This window comes from Ambystoma mexicanum, chromosome 7q (genome assembly GCF_040938575.1).
Source record: "Ambystoma mexicanum isolate Mex_15411 chromosome 7q, UKY_AmexF1_1, whole genome shotgun sequence".
NCBI classification, from domain to species: Eukaryota; Metazoa; Chordata; class Amphibia; order Caudata; family Ambystomatidae; genus Ambystoma; species Ambystoma mexicanum.
The window spans coordinates 813,357,257-813,371,440 of record NC_090941.1 but is presented as its reverse complement, the minus strand read 5'-3'; the positions used below and the strand labels follow the sequence as shown (position 1 = coordinate 813,371,440).

The 14,184-nt window shown below is 44.8% G+C and overlaps 1 protein-coding gene across 6 annotated transcripts in view; it reads left to right on the top strand.

Annotated features, from left to right (window-relative positions):
• The window catches only part of CNTN5 (contactin 5), a 3,106,629-nt gene that overhangs the window by 1,528,760 nt on the left and 1,563,685 nt on the right, over positions 1-14,184 (top strand). The window lies entirely within an intron of this gene.

Below are 14,184 nucleotides of genomic sequence, written 5' to 3'. Positions count from 1 at the left end.
AGCCAGAGTGTCCATCTTATGCCAAATGGGTCCCTCAGTTTGTAATAGCCTGATTCATTCTATATATTGAAAATAAATGTGGTTAGATGTCAATCAATCTCTATCATTTCCGTTTTCTTTTTTTTCTTATTCAAAATGTGATATGGTTTTAAAATATCAACCTGTCACAAAATCAAGAAGTAATTAATAAAATTCAAAGAAGCTTAGGAAAAGCACGAAGAAGAAGATAAAAGAAATAAGCACTTAAAAAATAAAACAAAGATAATATCACACTTAATGCATCAATTGTGATCACCTGTCAGTAAGCCTACACCTTTGGCAAGAAATCTGCACAGAGCCAAGATTAGTGATACGTTTTTGCCCCATATAATACATACTCAAAAGAGGTCAACAGAGCAAGGAAGGTCCTCATATATGCCATTTTTGAAGTGATGGATTCTAGATTTTGTGAGGAAAGGACAGTCCAACAACCAATGTTTTAAGGATTATAAGACCGTCTCTTGATACAGAGTCTGCAGTGTAGCATTTGAAGATTGGGAATTAATTTAGGTGGAAACAGACGTAGACAGTCGGAAGTTGTTACACGGAAACACGTAGATTTATTGTGGCAACCTGTCTCTTTTCCTGACACAGTTTTCATATTCTTTATTCGTTCTGTAAGTACAGATGCTTTCCACAGACTCTACCCAGTCCATGTTGAATAGTCTTTCCTGTTTTGTTAATCAGTTCCTTTTCTGATGATTGAATATGACACAGAAGGTCCTCCATCTTGGCCCTGAAGATGGCGACAGATTGCAATGGTTTTCATGCAATGATCATACTCAAGTCAATGTATAAAGTGTTTGGAGGTGGGTTAAGCATGTTTGTGTAGCTTGAGAGTTGCCTCCAATATACTCTGGAGTGGAGGGAGCTCAATCCCAGCTTGTGTCTAATAATCGGGTTGGGAATTGAATTTGATTGCCTGGGAGTCTCCTTCCATATGAGACTTTGAAGAGTGTTTAGATACTGGCACAAGTCAAATTGTGTAATGTCCATGCCATATAATAACAAAGGTTCCACTTTGGTCAGATAGAACTTTATTAGCGGAAGCAGAGAGTACTTGCACTATTTGCTATGGAGTCCTTTCAGCTGTTTGTCTAAAGGACGTTATTCTTCTTTCAGGGTAGACCTCTGTTCAGTTTTTGAGCTGCATTTAGTCAAGGTGTAGCCCAGGTATCCAATAGATGATACCCTTTTTAGTCTGCACTCTCCCAACCTTCAGTACATTGTTTTGGGGGTGGCGTTTGGTGGTGAAAATGATGATTTTAAATTTCGGTCCATTCATCAGAAGGTGGTTGTCGATAGCATATTCAAAGAATTGATCCAGTTCCTTTGGAGGGCGAATGGAGTTTGATTGAAAAGACGAAGGTCATTGGCAAAAGCCAGTCAATTATGCCTGAGGTGGCCCAGTTTGACTGAATAGAAACTATTGAGAGTCCATATCTATATTTTAATAACATACATCTTGTTTTGCTTACACACTGTTCCTAGTTTGAGTGGGACAGTAGCACCAGACTCGTGAAATGTGAAGCAAGGCATGGTGTTCTGCCATCAAATGGTTGGGCTTTTACATTAAAAATATGTCAGTGAGATTGTTAGAATAATTTTCTTTGTAGACCTGCTGGCCTTTGGAGGCCACCTTCCTGATCTGGTTGGGAATGGTCCTTCCAATGTGTGTACTGCTAGCATGCTTGTAGCAGATTTACCAGCCAAAATAAAGGTTTCCACTTTGCAAGTTGTTAATTGGCTGGGCGGCCCCTTTTTAAATGTATAAACCATTGCTGGTAATATTAATTTAGTTTCTGCAGATTGTTGGTAATTCTACACCCTACTTTCCCTCACCATATAATACTTAATAGATAAGTAAGGTGTTATAGTTCATTACAAACTTTTCACGCAATTAGTACAAAGCAGAAAAAGGGAAGGAACAATATGTAGTATTGCATTAAACAGTTCATTTAATTATGGACAAAAATCATTTAAATCATTTAAAAAATGAGTTGTCATTACATAATTAATGTCCTTAATAAATACAGAATTAATAACATTAGAAACAATGATAATTAATGATCTGAGATCCACCTGAGGTCCCATATCAAAACTGTTTTGAGGATATAGAGGATTTGTCTTGTACAACGTCAAGAGTCACACATTATATGACGACAGCCATGCAATAAGTTGATGTTCTAAGGTCCCAATCTTCTCCTCTAGTTTACACACACATTATTTATTTTCACCAAAATGTGTTTCCAGACAATAGCCTACAATTCCATTTGTACTGAATACGTTTAATCTAATGTGTATGAAGAATTCCTAATTAACCTTCCTTGAAGCCAATTTTCTTAGATAAGCAGGAAGCACAACTGTTTTCTTTTCACCCATATCCCTGAATGTTTCTTAACATGTCAGAGAATCTTGTGTACAGCATCCAAAACGATTCTAAATGGCTCTCCTAATCTCTATGGGGTTAACAATCAGAGTGTTTTAGGTTACATTTACTTCCTTTAGGATCTCGTCACTGGCCACAACAATGCTAGTCTCAGTGCAGGAACTAGTGAATGCCGAGGGCAAACTAGTATCTTGTGGTACAGTGATAATGTGTGCCATGTTATTAGTGCCTTAAAAGAGGTGAGGCCAAGTTTATATCCAAGCACTGAGCTAGGAACACACTTAGGGGAAGATAATACCCTCCTCAAAAGCAAACCCTTTACCCTTTGCATATCTCAGCTTTGCCCCACATAATAAAGAGGGAACCACTTAAGATTTCAAATCTTTTCACACGTGTGTAAACAAAAAACAAATTTATTTCCTGTCTAGTTTAAACATCTGGGCCAAATAAAACAGAGCTCTGGTGCACAATTGGTTAGAATTATTGGTTATATTAACTGTAGACCAAATACGAAAATTCCAATTTTGTGTAATCACTGACAACCTATAGTTTTTCCGGACTCAAATGTAAGGAGCAAAAACTACTTCTCATATTAGAGCTCCTTAGGATCTTTGTCTTCAGTGTATTAATAAGTAGGTCATTTGATGCCATAGAGTCTTGTAGTACATATACAGAATTTGCTGCAACCAAAATGTTTTTTTTAAATAATACTAATTCATCTGCATAAGCCGCCCATTGTATAGGAATCTAGCCCAGTTTCAGGGGATACATATTAACCTTACTTTGGTAAGTGTCCAAATCTGATATGTAGAGATTGAATAGGGCTGGGGCCATTACTGGCATCAAGTAGTGTACATGGTTTATAATTCAAGGGCTCGAGGTGGTCTCCCATTTTAAATATTCGTACCACAAAAAGCAGAACACTCCATGGTCACAACAAGGTGTAGACAAAGGCGTGGGAAGCTCAATCCTCCATTTTCTTGTGACGTACCCACAGATGCAGTGAGTAATCTATTCTGCATGCAATGGTGAATGCTTTAAAAGAGATCAACAGTAGCTATATAGTTTGTGTTCCCTCACCAGAATAACCATACTAAGGACTCCATGAGTAGGAGAAGAAAGTGTGTCATGACAAATACATTTAAAGGCCTTAAATTATCATTTGGTTACAGTGTGACATATCCAGTGTCATGAACTGCGATCTGGCAAGAGTGGGTACGCCCTGATTTGTATTAAATAATAAAATGATGCAGGTAATTCCATCTTTGCAGGCCAGTCTGCTGATCAGAGTCCCCTTCCATGGGCACCTTCCTTGCAAAAGCATAGTGTGTATCTGTGCCCTGCTGTATCAATATACTTATTTGCAGCACCTGCTCGACCAGTTGCCCAGAGCAGATTAAAAGGTCATAGTTGTGCATTTAAAAGGTGCATTGACAGATACGTCTCTGCAGCATAGAGTGTGCATTTAAGACATGTATCGCTGTACCAAACTATGATTGTCATAGATAGCCCATGACGGTGGCAGGATACACTCTAATATGCCTGAGTTAAGGCTGCATAGTGCATGCCACTAATGATCATTGCAGCCACATCCAACTTGAAATCACATGTGTGAGGACATGTGAGCAAGGCTCAACTGTGCAAGGTGATTCAGACCAGATGAGATGAGCCAAAAATATTGCTGTATATATTGTAAGTGACTTCAATGCAGCACTCCAACTAAGTCAATGCCTAGTCTGGGATGCCCAATGGAAGCCCTTATTTATATATTTCTATGTCAAAGTTCTTTAAATCTGATGATGAACCCTTATATAACTCCCCTCTCTTTGAATCCCCCTGACCTCACTGAGCCAAGAAGTAGGTTTGTTTTGCAGATTAATAGGTTTATTTGAAGATTTAGGCCCTCATTATGACCCTGGCGCAAAGCGAAAAACGATGGCGGTAAACGATTACCGCCATCGTCTTCCGCTAGGGCCGATTACGACCCGTGACCGTAAACTACGATGTCATTAGCGGCATCGTAGCTAACGCTGCCGCTGACTGCGCCAAGGGCGCGTGCGCGCGAACATCCACGCCGTACTTAGCGCCATGGCGGAAAGGTACGCGAATGCCGACCCAAGCGGACATGCCCCTAATGCCATCACCCAGCCCGTTAAGTACCTTACCGCCATGGTGCTAATTACGCCATCGCGAACCAACCGTAAAGGGCCATGTAAAGTGAATGCAGCTGCCACAGGTGCACAGAAACAGCACAGGTGGAGGCAATACAGACTCAGGAAGTACAAAAAGAGCACACCCCACCCCTTCCCACACCCAGTCACACTCCACAATGATACCAATAGGACTAGCAATGTTGGGGCTGGAGGACCTGATAGCAATGCGAGTGCTACAACAGCAACAACAACAACAACAACAACAACAACAACAACAGGCTGCACAGAGGAGACGCAGGAGGAGAAGGAGGGCAAGGCAGGCCCAGCAAGCCCCACCAGCACAGCCAGTGCCACCACGCAGGCAGCCCCCAATCCCACGCATCAGAGCCAGCCCATTCAACCTCACCGCTGAGCAGATCCACACCCTGTACCGACTGGACCGGGACACCATCACCACCATTGTGGACATGATACACAACGACATCGTCAGCATGATTGAAACACCCACTGCCACCCCCCCTCCCCTACTGAAGGTAGTGTCCGTGCTCCACTTCCTGGCCACAGGCACCTACCAGCACACAGTGGGGCACTTGCATGGCATATCACAACCATTATTCTCGCGTACACTGATGCAAGTGCTCGATGCCCTCCTCAAGCACATAGATGACCACATCTCATTACCACGGTCTGCCCAGGAGATTGCCAACACCAAAGTGGGTTTCCATGCACTGGCCGGCATACCTGGTTGCATTGGTGCCATTGACTGCACCCATGTTGAATTGGTGGTCCCACATGCCATGGAGGTACCGTACCGCAACCGTAAACATTTCCACTCAATCAACGTGCAAATGGTCTGTGACTCCAACAGGATCATCACACATTGTTGTGCCAGATTCCCCGGATCAACCCATGATTCAATGATCCTTCGGAACTCCACAATACCACACTACATGGAGCGACATGCAGGCCCAAGATCCTACCTACTCAGTGAGTCTAATGTCATGAGCATGGAAATGCAAAGTGGGTGTTGAATGACGTACCAATGCATATTTCATCTGGCAGATACAGGGGGGTGATGCATACGTCACATGGGTGCAACTAGCAGTAGCCAGATCATTCCCTGTGGCAGCACTGACGTCAACAGAGTAGTGTACACATCATGCCTGACCTAATCATCCCAACATGTGAATGAAAGTGCATCCCAAAAACGACACAACCATCTGCAAGTGCATTGTGCAAATTGTGACCGCATTGACCCTAAAGAAAACCACCAACATGCACGTCACCATGCACCAACTACTGAAAGGCCTGTCCCCCACAACTGCGCACAAAGGAGGCACATGACAGACAGGAACATCAATGCACCACTACAAGACCCACAAACTGTCCCCATTGACACCAGTAATGCTCACTGGGGACATAATGAGCCAGACATCAATGTTACTATCATGTGAGCTTCAAGCTCACAGGACACGTGCAAGGTCACATGAATGACGGCCTGAACGGACACAGTGGATGGCCACTCACAAGGCAATCGTCCCCCCTGCATTGTGTTTTTGCATGCAAAACAGTACATGAGAGCCATGAACACATACTGGTTGCACAGTGTAAATCCATAACCACAACTCCAATTGGTGCACAGTAACAGTCAGAATCAAGGCATGGTTGTGCATCATGTTCACATATCAATCTCGTTCCTGACACATTCTTTTCTCACATTTTACAGGTGATGCGGGCTACCCCCTGAAGAGGTGGCTCCTCACACCAGTGCAGAACCCATCGAACCAGCATGAGGAGGACTACAACCATGCCCATGCACGTACCCGTGTGGTGATAGAGCATGCTTTTGGCCTACTGAAGGCACGTTTCAGCTGCCTCAGCAGGTCTGGCGGGGCACTCCTGTACCGCCATGAGAAGGTTGCAAAGATCGTCATGGCATGTGTCATGCTACACAACATGTGCATCAGACAAAACGTGCCTCTGCCCCCTGACGCAGAACCACAACCACCTGATGATGGGGATGATGATGATGGGGATGGGGCAGCACCTCAGGGAGGCAGCGATGCACAGGAGGGGCATATAATGCGTCAGAATGTCATTGACCGATACTTCTAGCACACACAGCGAGTGTGTAACATATGTATGGCACTTGGGGCACTGTGTGTGTCTGGTATGTCAACACTGTGGACTGTAAAACAATAAAGCACACATACGCAATGAGCAATGTCCACACATTTCGTTTGTGAGAAAAGAAAAAGTGTATTGTTCTTCTGAATAGGTATAACAGAACCCCTCCCCCTCCCCCCTGAACACTCCAACACACCCAATTCCCCCCTCCCCCTCCCCCCTGAACACTCCAACACACCCAATTCCCCTCTCCCACTCCCCCCTGAAAACCCTGCAAACATGTGACAGTGCCCGTGGTGAAGTGTGTATAGTTTAGCACACTATTGACTGCCCCCTCTCCCGGAACCTGGGGCCCCCCTGCCTGTGCTCCTCAGGGTCCTGGATGACCTGCGGACGGGAGAGGCTTGTGCTGAACTTGCAGCTGAGGATGTACCGGGCTGATCAGTACGGCATGTGTCCACAATTGTCTGGATGAGCTGGCTCATCATCTGCCGCACTGCAGCAAGTTCGGTGCATATGTCCCTGCTGGCAGTTTGGATGGCAGCCCTGATGCCATCAGCAGTCCTCTCCATGGCTGCACTGGCACTTCCACATTCTGCAACATGCTGCGTGAGGAGTGTGCCCAGTGCTTCCTGCCTGTTGGCAATCTGCTCCAGCGACAGCTGGAATTCTGGCCCAATGGAGGGTGCCAATGGGGGACCAATGGGACTACTCCCATCTTCCACAACTCCCACTGGGCTTGGAGTTGCTGGCCATGAATTAGCTGGCGATGGGCCCTGGGTGTTATCTCCATGATGGCTGATTGGGGATAGGTGTGGTGAGTGCAGTTGCGTGTTGTGGTCAAGTCCAGTGTCATCCTCCACATCACTGTCGGAGCAGGCAGCGATGGCTGCAGTCTCCCCAACAGTACTGCTCCCTGCTGACACATTGCCCTCAGTGGGCAACAGTGGGTGTTGTTGGGCTGCAGGTGCTGTCACGACCCCTTCCTCGGGGGACTTTGCTGCCCTGGCCTCTTCAGCCTGGCGTGGTTTCTGCCTGGGTCCAGCAGAGGTGGATGCATGGTTCCCTTCTCCCACTTTCCTGGCCTTCTTGGCTGGGGTGCTGGTGCTGTCGTCCCTGCCAGTGTCCGATTGCAAGCCTGTGGTGGAGCAGAGGAGGGTGACTGTTATTGATGGTTCAGCGGACATTGAGCAGGCATTGTGAAGAGTGTAATGGATAGATGGTGGAGTTAGTAGCCCGTGACATACAGGTTGCCTCCCTTTAGGTTCGGTTTTGCATGCAGGTGTGTGTCTGCCTACTGTACAGTGTACATGCTGCATGTGCGCAGGGTGTGGCTCATCTGCTGATGTGTTGCGTCTGCCACATTGTGATTGTCACGTGCAAGTGTATCAGGGTGTCTTGCAAGGCTGGATATGAGGCACCTACCTGTGTCTCCAGATGTCGGGGCCCCTCTCTCCATCTCGCCGACACCTTCGATGCACTCAATGCCAATCAGAGAAGCACATGTCTCCTCCCATGGCTGCATCTTCAGTGAGGAGTCTGCTCTCCCGCCAGTTCCCAGGGCCAGGTTACGGTTGGCAGACATAATGCCCCGGACCCTGATCCGCAGGTCGTCCCATCTATTGCGGCACTGTTTGGAGGTGTGTGGGGTGGTTCCAACAGCACTGACACGTTGTGCCACAAGTTCCCACACCTCCTTTTTGCGGCCAATGGCTGTCCGGGTCATCTCAGTGGAGAAGACACCATTGGCCTTCTCCTGGAGCGTGTCTGCAAGCATTTGCAGTTCCTCACGACTGAAGCGCTCCTGCCGCTGCCTGTCACATGCCTTCTTGACAACTTTCAGCATGGTTGGCTGAGGAAATGGGTGGGTTATGGGAATGTCAGGGTTTGAGGGTTGGTTGTGGTGTGGTTGGGTAGGATGGCAATGGATTGTGTTTTTTAAGATGGCCGCTGTGCTGTTTCCCGTTCCGCCGCGATTACGCTATTTCCGGTTCCGCCTAATTGCGGTCACCGCTAATTACGGTGACCGCTGACTACGGTCGGCGCAATGATGGGTGGCGGTAGGTCACCCTGCGCTGTTAACGAGGCTGGTAAGGGCTGTTTACGGCATGGCGTAGTTTACGTTACCGCCATGGCATAATGCTCGTGCGCGATGGGTCGTAATATGGCGCTCTTATCGCCATCGGACCATGGCGTTAACGCTCATTACGCCATGGCGGTAATTTCGATCACTTACCGCCTGGGTCGTAATGAGGCCCTTAAACAATATAGATATCACACTTTTATGAACAAAATAATATCTGAATAACACACTTATGAATATGGACGGTAATCAACAATGGGTAATATCACAAAATCAACAATCTCTCTAATCGCTTAGGAGTAGGAATAGGAATGATACTGTAGCAGAGAATAATTTATATGATTCAAGGAAATGCAATGATGGAAAGAATGCAACACAGAAATAAACTTGATATGATTTCAACAAAAGATAATATGATCACTTTTTCCCCTGTGACTACTCCCCCCCCCGATGCAATATGAAGGGATGGAAATGAGGGCACACAGGGTTCAGAAATATAAATCAACAATGCAATTCAATTCCAGTTCCCCCAGTAAGCTTATAGAGAACAGGTATGCTTTTAAAACACAGGTCAAAATGCTTTTGAATGTGATTGCAATGGATGGGAAAATATGCTAAAATGATTTTAATTCACTAAAAGAGATTCAGGATAAGTGGTAGTTACTTTGGATTGGTTCAGGGCAACACTAGCAATGATTCAGGAAGGATTATCAAATTGAAAATGAAATTCCAGCAGTTAAAAACAAGAAAGAGCTATTTTAACAGAAAATGAAATTGAGCCAAATTGCAATTCACGGCAATTTTTCTGCGTGCGTCAATCGCAATTACGGAAAAACTATAATGAATTGAAATGTCGTTTTAGGTTCGTTGGAAAGCTTAGGATCTTAGCTTCAAAATTGTGTTTCTAGGACGTGTGGTTCAAAGATACGGAGGTTTTTGTGAAGGTAGATTTTCAGAAATAAAGTCAAGATTTCACAATGACAGATTGCGCTTTACAGATTTGGAATCAACAGGATGGACACAGGATTCTATGATGCAGTTCTAGATAGGTTGAGATGGTTGGAATAAGATTACTTTAAACTAAGAGATGACTCTGCACTGTTCAAGACTAGATACTCACTCCTAGGCTATAGAATGGAGTGGGCCTTGTCAAAGATCTGGTCAAGGGTTTGGCTTCACTCGCCACCGGACGGTCTCAGGCACTGGGTTCTGCTCACAGCATGGCCTCTGGTCTGGGTCTGGATCTTGGTTCTAGCACAGGGTTCTTAGCAAGAAGCAAAACAGCTCAGCCCGCCTGTTGGATTTTGAGATGCCCCTGGGAAGTTTAGGGGTTACAATCAGGATGCAAAAGATTCTGAGGCCTGCTGAGAAGGGTTCAGCTTTTGGGTAGGCCTCTCTCTGCTTCAAAGTTCTAGAGTTTGGTTCTAGAGTCTGGAGTCTGGATCTATCTGGAGTCTGGAGTCTGGATCTATCTGGAGTCTGGAGTCTTCCGTCAGAGTGCTTCGCAAGACATTGGTTGAAGAATGGAAAGAGTGTGTTTTCTGGGTCCCAGCAATCCTTATTTATGTGTTTCCAAAGTGGGTGGGAAGGCTGATTCTCTATGCCCAACCCTCTAAGGATTTGATAGGTTAGAGGATTCCGTGTCCCCTGACTGGAGAAAGGATCAGCGTGTCAGAATGAGTCAGAGTGATGCTGTGTTTATGGCTTAACTGAAATCCCTCCCCTTTGCTTTTACAGAGAAAATCAATTTTTCCCAAAAAACATATTTCCCAGATACACAAGTTGTTCATAATACATATATACATCACAGATGAATTAAGGCATGTCTCTGTTCAAGTCCCATGTTCCTACGAGCTTGGGTTCAGAAATGACCACATATTTGCGCTTTTGGTGAGTTTCCCAATATTGGTTCTGCACCAAATTTGATACATGCATGCAGATCCTCTCTGGGCATATTACTGTAAGTTCATATGATCATAGCAACAACACTGCAGCTACAATATTAATAAATTCCAGGATTGGTCTCAGAACATCATACAGCGTCCAGCTCAGTCTCAAACTATGAGTGAATTTTTCATTTTAACCGTCTCAAAGTTGTACATTTTTGTCAGCTTGGTACACTTTGTTATAAACAATTTTATAAAATATATATTTGCTGGACCATCTGAATCCACAATGGTTTGTCTCCAACCCCAGAGCTGGCTGACTCAGAGGGTCACATGTCCTGTCTCTCCCAGAGCAGTTGTTGACCAGTCACACCCAAATCAGCATATTCCTATTCATCCCAAAGCCCCTGTTGTCTTGACTGAGAGCTATATGCCAGGGTGCCTTGGCTAGTTCCTGTTCACACCAGTCTGTCATTCTCTTGGTCAAGGACTGGGTAAAGCTTCTTTTGTCCAGGGGGAAGGTGTGGAATCTGTTTGATCCCAGTGTGGGAAACTTTTTAACTCTGCAACCAATGTCTACAAATTGTCTTTTCTTACAATATAACCCACATTTTTAATGCATACATTAAACAATTGCTTCCTTCAAGTCATTTCAGAATATAGTTTTAAATTGTCTCCACCCATTAGGCTTCTGATAGCAAGTATTTATTTGGCATAGTTTGGGGTTCAATGTTCAACTTTAAAAGGAAAATTGTTTAAAACGCCGGCTTCTTGTTAGAGGCGAGTAACGGTACTGCACTCATTTTGACAGCTGTCTTTCCATCAGTATCTTTAAAATAGATGTTGTTTCATAGCAAATGATTCTTGCTGACATTGTATTGATGTGAATTCTTGCAGTAGAGTAATGCGGAGCACCCAACAAAAAGGTTGGATCTTTTTAGTGGTTTTGTGAGCCATGATTTTAGCAAATTTGACACCAAATAAAAACAGATTTTTGAGACTATCTATGTTTCCCTTGCAATGATGTTGTTCTGTGTGCAGCCAAAGGATGGCTTTGGCAGTGGTCTCCTGTGTTACCACTGACATAGGCAAAAGTGGATGGTGGCCTGTTTTTCAGGTTTTCACTGCACATTTTCTGGTGATTTTGAGCGAGCAGCATGCTTTCCAGTGGCCATTCTGATCTTTCCGCTGCCAGCAATGCACAGTGATGTTGCAGGGCTTGAATGAGTGGGTTGATACATCCCACAAGATGGTCTTTTGGAACAGCCATAAATTATATTTTTGGGGGGATCATTTTTGGGGTTTTTGGGAGCAGAGGTTGCTGGGGTGTCCCCCGGTCCTTCAAAAATAATGAAGGGGTTGCGGGGGTGTCCCCCGCAGGTTCCATGCCTTAATATTGCTGCAAAAATATGCCAATATTTTTGTATGGTGATATTTTTTCAGGGATATTAACACATGGAACCATTCAAAGGGGAAAGCCTCACACCAATTTGCTGCATTTCTAAAAACCTTTGATTCTATTGAGAAGGGAAAAGGTGGGGTTAGTGCAGCCAGTTTGAGATTGGTATACGTTTGGGAAACCTTTGCCATCTTGGTTCTCTCTGCCTCTCTTACACTTCCCTGTCCCTCCACTTCCTGTAGCACAAAGCATTCTGGCTTTGATGTCAGATGGGCAAAGTTCACTAATTTCAAGAGCAGGGAATGACACCTAAAGCAGGCTATGTTTAGTCGAATCACCTGTGGATTGTTACATTTAAAGAAGAGGTCTATCACCACTTCTTGAAAAAATCCTTTGGACTCCAACCCTGAACGAAGATTTCATTGTACCCTGCTGGGAGAGCAGTCCTTAACAAAGTCCTCCAGCTGTGAGGTGAATGCAGGTGTTCCAAGGCAGAGGCAAGCTCTGCCCCTAATCATCCCGAGGGACCATTGCTGGTGAACCTTCCCCTTACAAACAAGATCTCCTTCTCTGCCAGCCACAGTGGTATCCAGGACTTACTGTGTTGAAGGACCCTTGCAGTTGTGTGCCTGTCGTTCCCATTTTTGGGAGCCCGAGAACAAGAGCCCATCTTGTCCCTGAGTGCCTAGAGTGGGACTCAGAGCAACCTGAGAAGAGACCGGCTGCTGAAGCAAGACCTGCTTCTCTTCCAGCCCAGTGATACCCAGTACCTCAGCATGCTGAATAACCCTTGAAACTGTGTGCCAGCCTACCTTATGCTTGAGAGCATAAGAAAATTACTCATCTTGTCCCTGATTCTCTGGACTGGGACTCACAGCACCCTGAGAGCCTGGACATCTGGGATACTATGATGGATTTTTCACCATTCAACTGTTTGAAGCTGTGCTTCCAGAATTCTTCCACACATTTGAACCACCGGGGCCCTCTGTCCCTGCCTTTTGCACTCTCCTGTTTTTGGCAAAAGTGCTGTAAGTCTGATTTGATGCTGCTGGACCACCAAGAACTGCACACATGTATGATTGGCTGCTAACTGCCCCACATCCATCTTTGGGCACTAGAGACTGGGTAGGTCATTTTAACATCAAGAAAATATTGCTTGTGGTCTTGTATTGCTTTTTCCCCCATCTGATTACCATTTCATTACCGTCTCATTTGCCAGAGTGCTGCATCCATTCTATCTTTGCATATCCTGTGTTGCTTTTACAGGGGTGGGTTTCACATGTGTTCTGGTTAGTTATTAATGTACATGGTGTCTATGATTGAACTCTATAGGACATACCTTCATTTTGGATTTTTATAGTTTGCTTTTTGCGTTGATACTGAGCCACATTCACACTTCTCTACAACAAACGACGAAGGAGGTATATCTCTTACTGGTGCCTGTTTTACCTTTATGATTGTGCTGCCTCTTGGTTTGTGGGAATGTGAGGGTTGAGTGAATGTGTTGTATTCCTGCATTGATTTCCCACTTATAGTCAGTATATGATTACGCCTATATAGCATCAGAGCAAACACAAGTTCCTCTAAGCGCTGTTCATTTATCAGGGCAGTAGGGAACACCATTCTTGAAGGGGAAGCGACCGAGGACGGCAAGTTTATTCTGCTAGAAGTAGGAGGACAGATAGGGTAATGAGCAAAGAGACTGCGTTTCATGCTGTGCCGAAATGAATTCCAGGAAATCCTGCATCTTATGTGCAAGGTGCTTCCAGGCCATGGCTGCCTTGACCTAGATGACGCACCGTCCCTGGCCTTGTCTGACAACATTGGACTTTGGTGTAATACAAACTTTCCTCCAAATGACCTGAACGGTCTGGAAGGTGGATAGTGCTAGATTCCCAGTTATAATGAGAGTCCAGTTACAAAGCACATAGAAATCACATGTAAACACTTAAACGGGATTATCTTGCCCAGGAAGAGCTAATGTAAGCCTTTTCTCACTTCCTTGACATTCACGTTTGTTTAATTCACAATGGCATTTTTTGCATTTTAATTTTTCTTTTAATGATGGCCATTGAAACATTTTCAGCAGCATCTACAATTATGCCTCA